The sequence below is a fragment of the Capra hircus genome, chromosome 5 (assembly GCF_001704415.2).
Source record: "Capra hircus breed San Clemente chromosome 5, ASM170441v1, whole genome shotgun sequence".
In the NCBI taxonomy this organism is placed as follows: domain Eukaryota; kingdom Metazoa; phylum Chordata; class Mammalia; order Artiodactyla; family Bovidae; genus Capra; species Capra hircus.
Genome location: NC_030812.1, coordinates 38,563,203 through 38,576,459, shown reverse-complemented (window position 1 = coordinate 38,576,459; position 13,257 = coordinate 38,563,203). Strand labels below are relative to the sequence as shown.

Genomic DNA, 13,257 nt, shown 5'->3' with positions numbered 1-13,257 from the left:
CTTCACATAAATACTCTCCTCTGTGCAAACAACGAAAATGTAAATTCTGACATATGTCAATGTCAAATATATGTCAAAGTCAATTATATGACTATGGTCTATAGTTATTTGCTAAATAGAGATCACTGCTGATGGGAGTATCAAGCAGAATGACCACTAGGGTAAACAATTCAGCAGCACTTAGAAAATTAAAAACCAGTTACCTAGTAAACCCATGTTTAGGTAAATACCTCAAAGAGACTTAAACATGTGTACAGAAGGCAATTACAAGGATGTCACTGTAGCATTCTTCCAATGGTTAAAATCTGTTATATTCCCAATGCCTTTCAACAGAGGAATCAATAAATAAAGTATCAATACTTTAATGCAACTAAAAATAAAATTGATCTGTATCTATCAATACTACTGTATCTCAACAACAATGTTGAATGGAAAAAGCAAGCTGCAGTCTCAGATTATTACACAGGGTGATATAAACTGAATGCATTTTAAAGCACAGAGAAATAGAAACATGTTATTCATTTGCATATATACTTATAGGCAAACTAACTGAAAGTGGATACACATCAAATTCTTACTCTAAAATATACAATAGGAACTTCCAGTGGTAAGAGAAATGGTTAAGTAAAATAGGGTCCAGTGGTAAAGAATTCTCCTGCCAATGCAGGGAACACAGGCTCCTTCCTGGTGGAGGAAGATCCCACATGTCATGGGGCAGCTAAGCCCATGTACCACAGCTACTGAGGTACTAGAGACTGTGCTCTGCAACAAGAGAAGCCACAGCAATAATAAGCCTACACACCACAACTAGAGAGTATATCCCACTCACACACAGTAATAAGGATCTAGCGCAGTCGGGGGGAAAAAAAGTAAAATATTATTAGTCAGAAATGTTAGCCTTTTTTTCAGCCAATGCATTTCAAGCATCTAGAATTCTCTCTGACACATAGTAGGGGCTTACTAAATACTCACTGAGAAACGTGTTTATGATAGTGATTTCCTGAGAGTTGGTCTGGGTGACAAATTAAATGGGGAATGAGAAGCAAGACCATCAACTGAATCTATAATGTAGTATTCCAAGAGAGCAAGAAAGAAGGAAGAAAAAAAAGACTTGTTGCTGTTGTTCAGTTGCTACATCCTGTCTGACTCTTTGCAATCCCATAAACTACAGCATACCAGCTTTCTTGTCCCTCACTATATCCCTTAGTTTGCTTAAACTCATGTCCATTGAGTCGGTGATATCATCCAACAATCTCATCCTCTGTTGACCCCTTCTCCACTTGCCTTCAATCTTTCCCAGCATCAGAGTCTTTTACAGTGAGTTTGCTCTTGACATTAGGTGGCCGAAGTATTGGAGTTTCACCTTCACCATCAGTCCTTCCAATGAATATTTCGTACTGATTTTCCTTTAGGATTGACTAGAGTCTTTTCCAGCACCACAGTTTGAAAGCAACAGTTCTTTGGCAGTCAGCTCTCTGTATGATCCAACTCTTACATCCACACATGACTACTGGAAAAACCATAGCTTTGACTAGATGGACCTTTGTCAGCAAAGTGATGTCTCTGCTTTTTAATACGTGTATAGGTTTATCAAAGATATTATTCCAAGGAGCAAGTGTCCTAATTTTGTGGCTGCAGTCACTGTCTGAGGTGATTTTGGAGCCCAAGGAATTAAAATCTGTCACTGTTTCAATTTTTCCTTCATCTATTTGCCATGAAGGGATGGGACTGGATGCCATGATCTTAGTTTCCTGAATATTGTTTTAAGCCAGCTTTTTCACTTGCCTCTTTCATCTTCATAAACAGGCTCTTTAGTTCTTCTTCACTTTCTGCCATTAAAGTGGTATCATCTGCATATCTGAGGTTGTTGATATTTCCCCCAGCTTTCTTGATTCCACTTTGTGATTGATCCAGCCTTGCATTACAAAGGATGTACTCTGCATAGAAGTTAAATAAGCAGAGTGAAAATACATAGAATTGATGTACTCCTTTCCCAATGTTGAAAAGATTCTGATGCTGGGAGGGATTCGGGGCAGGAGAAGAGGGGGACAACAGAGGATGAGATGGCTGGATTACATCACCAACTCGATGGACATGAGTTTGAGTGAACTCCGGGAGTTGGTGATGGACAGGAAGGCCTGGTGTGCTGCAATTCATGGGGGTCACAAAGTGTCAGACACGACTGAGCGACAGAACTGAACTGAACTGAACTGAACTGAACTTTCCCAATTTTGAACCAGTCTGTTTTTCCATGCCCGGCTCTGTGCTTCTTGTTGCTTCATACAGGTTTCTCAGAAGACAAGTAAGGTGGTCTGGTATTCCCATCTCTTTAAGAATTTGCCACAGTTTGTTGTGATCCATAGTTAAAGACTTTAGCATAGTCAATGAAGCAGAAGTAGATGTTTTTCTGGACTTCCCTTGCTTTTTCTATGGTCCAACCAGATGCTGGCAATTTGATCTCCGGTTCCTCTGTCTTTTCAAAATCCAGCTTGAACATCTGGAAGTTCTCAGTTCACGTATTGTTGAAGGCTAGCTTGAAGGATCTTGAACATAATCTTCCGGTATGTGAAATGAGTGCAATTATACGGTAATTTGAAAATTCTTTGGCCTTTCTCTGGAATTGAAATGAAAACTGACCTTTTCCAGTCCTGTGGCCACTGCTGAGTTTTCCAAATTTGCTGACATATTGAGCGTAGCACTTTAACAGCATCATCTTTTAGGATTTGAAATAGCTCAGCTGGAATTCCTTCACCTCCACTTGCTTTGTTCTTAATAATAGGTCCATGGATGCCTTTAATAGCATCCCTATGCTTTTCTGTATTGTTTAGCTTTAATAAATGCAATCTCATAAACTACAACCCATAGTGTTAGAAGTCATGTAACTTAAAACTTATTAAGGAATTTTTAAAGAAATTCAATGAGACCACCTTCACTCTTAATTCTAAGACCTTGGCATTATATATTATGTTCTAGTTGTCTCACACATATTCATTTCGTTTTCTTTTTTTTTAAATTGTGAGCAACTCATGTAGAATTTCTCCATCTTTAATTTGTCATGTTTCTTTTAATCTCCTAATTCAAAATCAGAATAGTTGACTTCTAGCCTTAGTTCTACATGTAACTAGCTGTGTGACCACCCCCCCCCCATCAGTTGCTTAGTCACTGTGGAACTTTGCTTCCTTCCTCGAAAATTAGAGATATTGCAAATGATCTCCTCTGAGTCCCTGTCATGCTTAAGATTTAACAATCTTACCATCTATACTTCCTTTCAGTTCTAAAATTTGATATTGACTCTCCTCCTGAATTTCTATAACACATGTTTTGTAGTTTTCCTACAGCATTAAGCACGGTTTCTCTCCAGCAATGACTACATAGCACATGGGAGGACACAGTAGACATTCGTTGTTTTAAGGTGAATAAGTTCCAGAATCCTAATTAAAATTGTTGAAAGACTCAAATCTAATGTTAGTTTTGTGTCTTCATAAAGGTTGCATCAATCAGAGCTATGAGAGTACAAGCTCTTTATTGGATTATTTGCTTAGGGCAAGTCAGCAGTGGAATACATATTTTGTCTTAATTTTTCAGCATATTGATATGAACATACATATTGCCCATCTCTTTCCCCCATGCCTTTGAGCAATCATAGATCAAATGGCATATAATCTATGAATGAATCTCTGCCTCTCTCTGACATGATGCTTTTGAAGCCAGTGCAAGGTAGACCTGTTTCTGTGTGACTTTTAAGTTCCATTTCAACAGCCCTGCTTGAAAATCCAGTTACTATGGTGATATGTACCACTGCAAATAATCTCCTTCTCAACAACTGAAGTTATACCCTATTCAGTAAAAGTGGTATCTATGGCTTAATAGTTCAGCAAAAGGCTGACAGATCTATGGCCTTATATCCAACTGAGAGATTTTAATAAGCAGTTTGAGCTCCTGGAATCTGAGGAGACTGAACATGCTGTCTAAAATTAGCAGGGTCAGTCAATCTAAAAGGACGCTTCCTTGACAGATCAAATACTGTATAAGTTGGCATATACTGAATCAGCATGCCAATATTTGACTCTTTTTTTGGAGGGAATGGAAAAAGCAAACCAACTACCCCTGGGTCTTTCAAAAGAAAACTGTCTTTCTGGGAGTGGACACCTCTCCTGCATGTGACATTCCTGCCAGGAGCCCCAGCTCAGCCCAAACTTGCCCAGAGGGTCACCCATTAGCTTCCCGGATTTGGGGCTGCAGTTTTAGCTCTCAGTCTTTCAAAAGATACGGAGAGTGCAGGAAGGGTAAGTTTTCCATCACTTCAGAGAAGTGATCTTCTTGGCATTGAGTGGCCTCTCTGAGTGCATTTTCCTTAAATACATATTATTTTACACAAATATTAGATTCAGTAACAGCAAATGTCATGGGTTATGTAGAACGGTGGTGGATTTGTTGCATTAACACCTTAAATGTCCTATTTATATGACAAACTACATGCTCAGTTCGGAACAGCTGTCTTGAAATGGAATTTAAAAAAGAAATGCTATGGTAGGTAACTTTGTAAACTATTACCCTATGAATACCTCAAAGGACAGAAAGTGCTTTCTTCATTTTCATACACATCTAGAAATCAGTGCATTTCTGACTAGCATAATGACAGGCACATGACACTTCATAGTGTTTGGGGTGAATAAGATAAGCAGCTAAGACAGGAATAAATTTAATCTGAAAGTCTTCTGATATGGGAAACATTTTCAGATATGTTCCATATGTTTATCACAGTTTAGCTGTTTTTAACAGAGATATCTTTCTAAAGATTAGGTAAAACTACTGGTCAAATCATCCTGTAAAGGTACCAGCAAGTAAGGAAAGCAAAGAAGCTATGTGTTCATAAAATGAACTAATAAAACTTAACGATTATAATCACGGTCTGCAAATTAACAGGGTCGCAGTCTGTAAATAGGAAAATCTAATGACATAAGCATTAACATCTTAAATTAATATCTGCTCGAAGATAACTGCACAGCTTGTGGCAAAATGCAGGCTGCTGGCAACCTTCTAGTGTGCATTACTGGTGACAAGGCCTGAGTCAGCAAATGTTTTTATCATTAGATGATACTTCTACCTTGAAGACTATGGGTTTAATTGTGATTTCAATTTAGAATTACTAATCAAAATTCTATAAACCAAAAAAAATATTTTAATAATATGGCGCTATCTTTTCGCTTTGAGGAAAGATTTAGTTTTTCTCATTGTGTGTGGTATAGGGTGTGCGTGTGTGAGTGTGTGTGTGTGTGTGTTTCCAAGGTTCACTACACAGTCTCAGTCAGCCAGTAATCCATGTTTATTTGAAACCCTTCCTAGATGGCTAAATTGTAAATAACTCCAGATCACAATGCTGAGCACTCGTTACCTAAGCTCAGTGGCCATTTTCCCAGCTCACCTAGAGATAATCAGTTTCTTTGAATATAACTTTTTAAAAAATCTTTCTGAACATGAAGTTCATGAATTGCGTGGTTTTCCATCAAGTCACTTTACAAAACTTATTTAAAATAGATTTCCAAAGGATCCAATTGATTGGTTTCTCTCCAGCCTTAGCTTCCCAAGGAGCCCACAATCCTAATTTTCTTTCATTTGGTTTTTCTCTTATGACTCTTGCTGTGGTCCATTTTCCTTCAGTTTTATAAATATAAATGTTTTTATGTACTGTCCTAGAGCTCAGCAATCACATTTTTTCCTCTGTCATCTCAACAATTACCCACCTCTCCAATTATAATGCTATCAGATGTCACTCCCTAAATCTACATTCTAATCCTAAATTCTCTTCTAATTCCAGACCTGCCATCTAGCAATGAAATAACGTATCTGAACAATACGCATGTGCTTCCCCTTGCCTCCCCTCCTCCCACAATTATTTCCTCTTGACATTTCTGCATTATAAACACCTTTTCAAGGCACTATAGTTAGCCCCAAATCTCAAATCACTCTTAATTCTTTCCTCTTCCTTGATCCCCATATCAAATTAATTCTATCCTGTAGTTTATGTCTGCATGGGTGCTAAGTCACTTCAGTCATGTCCAGCTCTTTGCAACTCTATGGACTCTAGCCTGCCAGGCTCCTCTGTCCATCGGGTTTCTTTGGGCAAAAATACTGGAGTGTGTTGCCATGTTCTCCTCCAGGGAATCTTCCTGACCCAGAGATCGAACCTGTGTTTCTATGTCTCCTGCATTAGCAGGTGGGTTCATTACCACTAGCACCACCTGGGAAGCCAGTTTATGTCTACATTATCCTATTTCTTTCTCTCTGATCACTCCTAACCCAGCTTTCTTTGTTCAAGTTCTCATTACCTCTCCTGTATACTATTACTCAAGTCACTTAAACCGCCATATTCTTTGATCCAAGTAGTTAAGGGAATGAAACTTGTGTATCATCCATTATCATGTGTAATCAATAAAATATTTAATAACCCCCAAATGGGTGTATTAAATATTTTATTTCATATTTAAATAAATATTAAATATTTATAGTGACTGAGGTACATAATATATAACATTATATAAGCTGTTGAATTTTTAAGTCATTCTAAAAATGCTTGGAATGACTCATGAGTTTAAAGTGACTCAAGTACATAGTATATAACATTATATAAACTGTTGAATTTTTAAGTTATTATACCTTAATATATGTGTGTATATGTATACCTTAATGTGTGTGTGTGTATATGTATACATCTCCATTTATATTATTTGACCATTTAAAGTTTCCGTGTCATTTGCTCTAATAACCAGAAGTCTCATGCACAGCTAGTGGGGATGTATAAATGGCACACTCACACTGGAAAACTGTTTGGCAGCTTCTTACAAAGTTAGATGTGTACCTACCATATGTCTCAAACCTTCCATTCCTGGATATTTATCCAAGAGAAATTATTTAAGCCATTTTGATAATCACCCTAATGCATTAATTAACTAGTTTTTTCAGAGGGTATTAGATATTTTATTGACTACACATGATAATTGATGATACACAAGCCTCATTCCCATCTATAACTTTATCTGGTACCATAATTCAATTTATATATAATGCATAGCATGTGCCAACAATTATTAATAACAAAAAAAAACATAAAACTCCATGCCTTTGCATCTGTGACACTTTTAACAGTGAACCCCAGGTCACAATATAGTAACTGTCAGTTCAACTAAACCAAAGTTCTGAAAACAACACCTTCTCCACCAAAGCAGGTTATAGATAAGTTTCAAATAGAACCTGGCATCACCCTGAAGGAATCCCAACTTCACACTTTGGGAATAGTTTACCAAAATGGCTTCAGAGTAGACTAACTTTATAGATCACATTAAAAAAAAAAAAAAGATACATTGTCATGATCAGACTATTACATTTAGCAATCAACAACATGGGTGCAAAAAAAAAACCAAACTACATTAAAACCCTTTGTTAGAATGCTTTGCACTTTTCACAGAACAGAAAGTAAGTTCAGTTCAGTTCAGTTCAGTCGCTCAGTCATGTTCGACTCTTTGTGACCCCATGAATTGCAGCACACCAGGCCTCCCTGTCCATCACCATCTCCCGTAGTTCACTCAGACTCACGTCCATCGAGTCAGTGATACCATCCAGCCATCTCATCCTCGGTCGTCCCCTTCTCCTGCCCTCAATCCCTCCCAGCATCAGAGTCTTTTCCAATGAGTCAGCTCTTCACATGAGGTGGCCAAAGTACTGGTGTTTCAGCTTCAACATCAGTCCTTCCAATGAACACCCAGGAATTGATCTCCTTTAGGATGGACTGGTTGGATCTCCTTGCAGTCCAAGGGAGTCTCAAGAGTCTTCTCCAACAGCACAGTTCAAAAGCATCAATTCTTCGGCACTCAGCTTTCTTCACAGTCCAACTCTCACATCCATACATGACCACTGGAAAAACCATAGCAACTAAAATAACCTATTAATCAAGATTGCTGGGAGAAATATCAATAACCTCAGATACACAGATGAACTAAAGAGCCTCCTGATGACAGTGAAAAAGGAGAGTGAAAAAGTTGGCTTAAATCTCAACATTCAGAAAACTAAGATCATAGCTCCTGGTCCCATTACTTCATGGCAAATAGATGAGGAAACAATGGAAACAGTGGCAAACTTTATTTTGGGGGCTCCAAAATCACTGCAGATAATGATTGCAGCCATGAAATTAAAAGATGCTTGCTCCTTAGAAGGAAAGTTATGACCAACCTAGACAGCATATTAAAAAGCAGAGACATTACTTTGCCAACAAAGGTCCATCTAGTGAAGGCTATGGTTTTTCCAGTAGTCATGTATGGATGTGAGAGTTGGACTATAAAGAAAGCAGAGCACTGAAGAATTGATGCTTTTGAACTGTGGTGTTGGAGAAGACTCTTGAGAATCCCTTGGATTGCAAGGAGATCCAACCAGTCCATCCTAAAGGAGATCAATTCCTGGGTGTTCATTGGAAGGACTGATGTTGAAGCTGAAACTCCAACACTTTGGCCACCTGATGCAAAGAGTTGACTCATTTGAAAATACCCTGATGCTGGGAAAGACTGAGGGTGGGAAGAGAAGGGGACGACAGAGGTTGAGATGGTTGGATGGCATCACTGACTCAATAGACATGAGTTTGAGTAAACTCCGGGAATTGGTGATGGACAGGGAGGCCTGGCGTGCTGAGGTTCGTGGGGTCGCAGAGTCAGACATAACTGAGCGACTGAACTGAACTGAACTGAACTGATACAGTTAGTCAGAAGTACAGTAGTTCTGGAGTTTTTGCCCATACACATGAGTGTTGTCTAAAATATGCCTTCTTTATAGCAGTTAGACCCTGCCACCACTGTGCTTGGCTGAGTTCACAAATCTGTTCTAGCCTGTAGCTTGCCTGTCATTTCTCTGGCTCTCCTCTACTGCTAAGTTTTGTTTCCTGGCAGTAATTAAAACATACTGCCACTGTGATAGTCACTGCCACTGCTGCTGGAACCACCATAGCAACCTTGGTTTCATCGTATGGCAAAGTATTGGCCTCCCTGGTGGCTCAGAGGTTAAAGTGTCTGCCTGCAATGCAGGAGACCTGGGTTCGATCCCTGGGTAGGGAAGATCCCCTGGAGAAGGAAATGGCAACCCACTCCAGTATTCTTGCCTGGAGAATCCCGTGGACGGAGGAGCCTGGTGGGCTACAGTCCACGGGGTCGCAAAGAGTCGGACACGACTGAGCGACGTCACCTCACTTCACTACCATAGGGGTCAGAACTTCTGCCTCCATAGTTTCCTCCTTTCATGGAACCAAAATTTGAAGATTGATTGTTGTAACTGCCAAAATCATTGTCCAGAATTGCTTCCATTATTACCAAATCCATTATAGCCAACTCACTGCCACTGTATCCACCTCTCCACAGTTTCCACCAAAGCCACTTCAATCACTGACATTTCCTCCATGACCAAAGTTGTCGTTCCCACCAAAACCATCTCTACGACCACCACCGAAGTTTCCAGGACGACTTCCACCTCTTTGGCTGGACGAAGCACTAGCCATCTCTTGCTTACATAGGGTTTTTCTAACTTCACATTTGTGGCCCTTCACAGTGTGGTATTTATGAATGACAATCTTGTCTATAGAGTAATGGCCATCAAAGGTTACAAAAGCAAAGCCTTGCTTTTTGCCACTGCCTCGGTCAGTCACGATTTCAATCACTTCAGTTTTCCCATACTGTTCAAAATAATCTCTTCAGTGAAGTTCTTCAGTATCTTATTTAATGCCACCAACAAAAATCTTTTTCACGGTTATGTGGGTACCAGGTCTTTGAGAATCTTCTTTTGGGATGGCTCTCTTGGGTTCCACAACTCTTTCATCCATCTTGTATGGCCTTACATTTTGGCTGTATCCACCTCCTCCATAGTGGCATATTTGATGAACTGGAAGCCTCGGAATGCTTGTGTTTGGATACCTCATTACCACAAGTCTGTGAGCATTCCCCATTACTCAAAATGGCTCCTCGGGCTCTCGTTGGTTGTGTCGAAGCTCGCCCCTCCAAGAAGAGCTTTTGCGGCTGTTTGGGTTCCTTGGGGGACTCTGACTTAGACATGATGGCAGCGGAGCTGGGGAGACTTCAGCAATGCTGACTCAGCTGCATTCATGGGCAGAAAGGAATAACCTAATGAATATATCTCTAAGAGAAAAAAAGTGTTAGTCGCTTAGTCATGCCTGGCTTTCCAGGCAAGAATACTGGAATAGGTTGCCATTCCCTTCCCCAGAGGAAATTTCCAACCCAGGGATCAAACCCTGGCCCCCCGCATTGCAGGCAGATTCTTTACCATCTGAGCCACCAGGAAAGCCAGTTTTTAAATCAGTATTTTTCAACATATAATGATAATGCACTTTTGTAATGTTTCACAGCATTCAAAATCAAGTACTTTAAAGTGCTTGGAAGAAGCAGAACTTCTCAGAGAATAAAATGTTTGAGGAAAACATTCTCTCTAATTACATTAAAGAAACAAGCAGAAATATGGTGCTAACTTCATTATTTCTCCCCCAAAGAAATTGAACTTGACTTCAGTTTTATTGCAGACTTGATATGTGAGAGTTTACTCACCAGCTCATTGATGTGAGCAATTATATTTAGAGTAGACAAAAGTAATGAATACAGAGAAGAGGTGACAGTTGGGAAGTAGCAAACAGGACATTTTAGTCATTAAACCTGTATAGACTGTGTCAAGCTCTTTTCCCTGAATACCTCCAAGGACTTTACAACTGTTATCTACTAAATCTACCTGACCCTGATGCAAGAAGAATAATGGCATAGGTTTTGGAGTTAGAAAAAGAAACACCTCTAACAGAAAAAAAAAAAGAAGACTCCTCTTTACTGAATGAGCTAAGGACAGGAAAGAGCACAGAGCCTTGTTTCAAGGCAGTGGCCTCTAAACCTCAGACAGTGTCAGCTAGGTAACTTCAAATACACCAGTCACAGGGAAGAAAGGAGAGAGATTTAGCTAACATTCACCCAAATTTGGATATTCTCAGTTATCACATATAACACATCTTCTTTTATATCCCACAATATGTGACACATGGTAGGTACTCCATGTTTTGTTTTGCTTTTTTTGCATTTTTGACACTTTCATTGAGGCATACATGATACACTAGAAAATTCACCCATTTAAAATATGCAGAATGATTTTTAGTAAATTTATATGCATGCATGCTCAGTCACTTCAGTCATGTCCTACTCATTGTGACCCCATGAACTGTAGCCCACCAAACTTCTGTCCATGGAATTCTCCAGGCGAGAATACTGGAGTGAGTTGCCATGCCCTTCTCCAGGGGATCTTCCCAACCCAGGGATCAAACTTTGCCTCTGAAAGGAGGCAAATTCATTAATACTGAGCCACCAGGGAAGCCCAAATTTGTATAGTGACACACTATCACCACATTCCAGATTTAGAAACTTTCTACCATTCCCCAAATTCTATTCTGTCCCTTGTCAATTCCCTTTCCCTCCCCTAGTCCCAAGCAAACACTGATCTTTGCATTTTCTAGACATTTTGTATAAACTGAATAGTACACTGTATAATATTTTGTGTCTGAATTCCTTCACTTTGAATATTCTTTAGGTTCATTCATGATTTTGCATGGAATAGTCTTTTTTTTCATTTTTACTGTTGGATAGTATTTGATCGTATGAATATGCCACATTGTGTTTATTTCTTCACCAGTTGGTTAACCCTGGACTGTTTTCATTTTTTGTCCATTATGAATGAAGTTCCTATGAACATTTGCATTACAATTGTCATGAACATATGTTCTTTTTCTCCAGGATATATACCAAGGAATGAAATTACTAGGTCAAATGACAATCATAAGTTTAGCATTGTTTTCCAAGACAACTGTACCATTTTGCATCACCACAAGCAATGTATGAGGGTTCCAGTTTCTGCTCATTTTCTCCAACATTTAGTATTTTCAATGATTTTTTATTATAGTTAATTTAGTGGGTATATGTTTAGCTGTATATTATTGTGTGTGTATTTCATTGGTAGCTTTATGGACATATAATTAAGATACAATAAACTGAGTATCTTTAAAGTATATAATTTGTTAAGTTTTGACATATGTATACAACCATAAAATAATCATCACAATCAAGATAACAACAATATCCATCCCCAACAAATTGAGTCTATCATAACTCAATCTTCTTTATTGTTGAATAGTATTCCATTGTGGGGACTTTAGTTTACAAATTTACCAATTGAAAAGCATTTAGGGTTATTTTTACCCAATTTTTGGCTATTATAAATAAAGTTTCTATGAACTTTAAGTCTAAAATTTTGTTCATATGTTTACATTTCTCAGGCGTGAACATCAATACCTACGTGTTGAATGACTGGAACATAGCTGAGTGTATATTTAACTCTTTAAGAAACTGTTAAATTGTTTTCCAAAGTGTTCTCACCCAAGGTGCTAGAATACTAGTTACTGCATTTTCACTAACACTTAATATAATCAATCTTTTTTAATTTAAGGCATTCCAGTAAGTGTGTAGTGACATATCACTGTGGTTTTATTCACATTTCTTAGTGACTACTGATGTTGGGCTTCCCTGTGGTGCAGTGGTAAAGAATCAACCTGCCAGTGCAACAGACATGGGTTCGATCCCTGGATCAGACAATCCCCTGGGGAAGGAAATGGCAACACACTCCAGTATTCTTGCCTGGGAAATCCCATGGCCAGAGAAGCCTGGTGGGCTACAGTCCATTGGGTTGCAAGAGTCAGATATGATTTAGTGACTAAACAAACAAATAACAATGGTGTTGAACATCTTTTCATGTCCCTTTATGAGAAATATTTGCAAACTGATATCAAGATCCTTAAGTTAGTCCCATCAGCAAAAGTCCTTTTTGCCATGAAAAGCAACATATTCACAGGTTCTGGGGACAAGGACATGTGCATAATTTGGTTGGGGGGGGGGGAACTGTTATTCTAACACACTTGGTATCCCATAAATTTTGGTACAGTTTTGGTTGTGGTGATGGTTCAGTCACTAAGTCATGTTTGACTCTTGCAACTTCATGGACTGTAACCCACCAAGCTCCTCTGTCAATGGGATTTCCCAGGCAAGAATTCTGGAATGGGTTACCAGTTCATTTTCCAATGTTATATTTTAATTTTCATTCTATTCTAAATACTTTCTCATTTCCTTTTTGAAATCTTCTTAGACCCACAGGTTTTATTTAAAAGTGTGCAATAATGTTCCAAAT

The 13,257-nt window shown here is 38.8% G+C and overlaps 1 pseudogene; it reads right to left on the bottom strand.

Annotated features, from left to right (window-relative positions):
• LOC102185899 lies at positions 8,937-10,085 on the bottom strand (annotated as a pseudogene).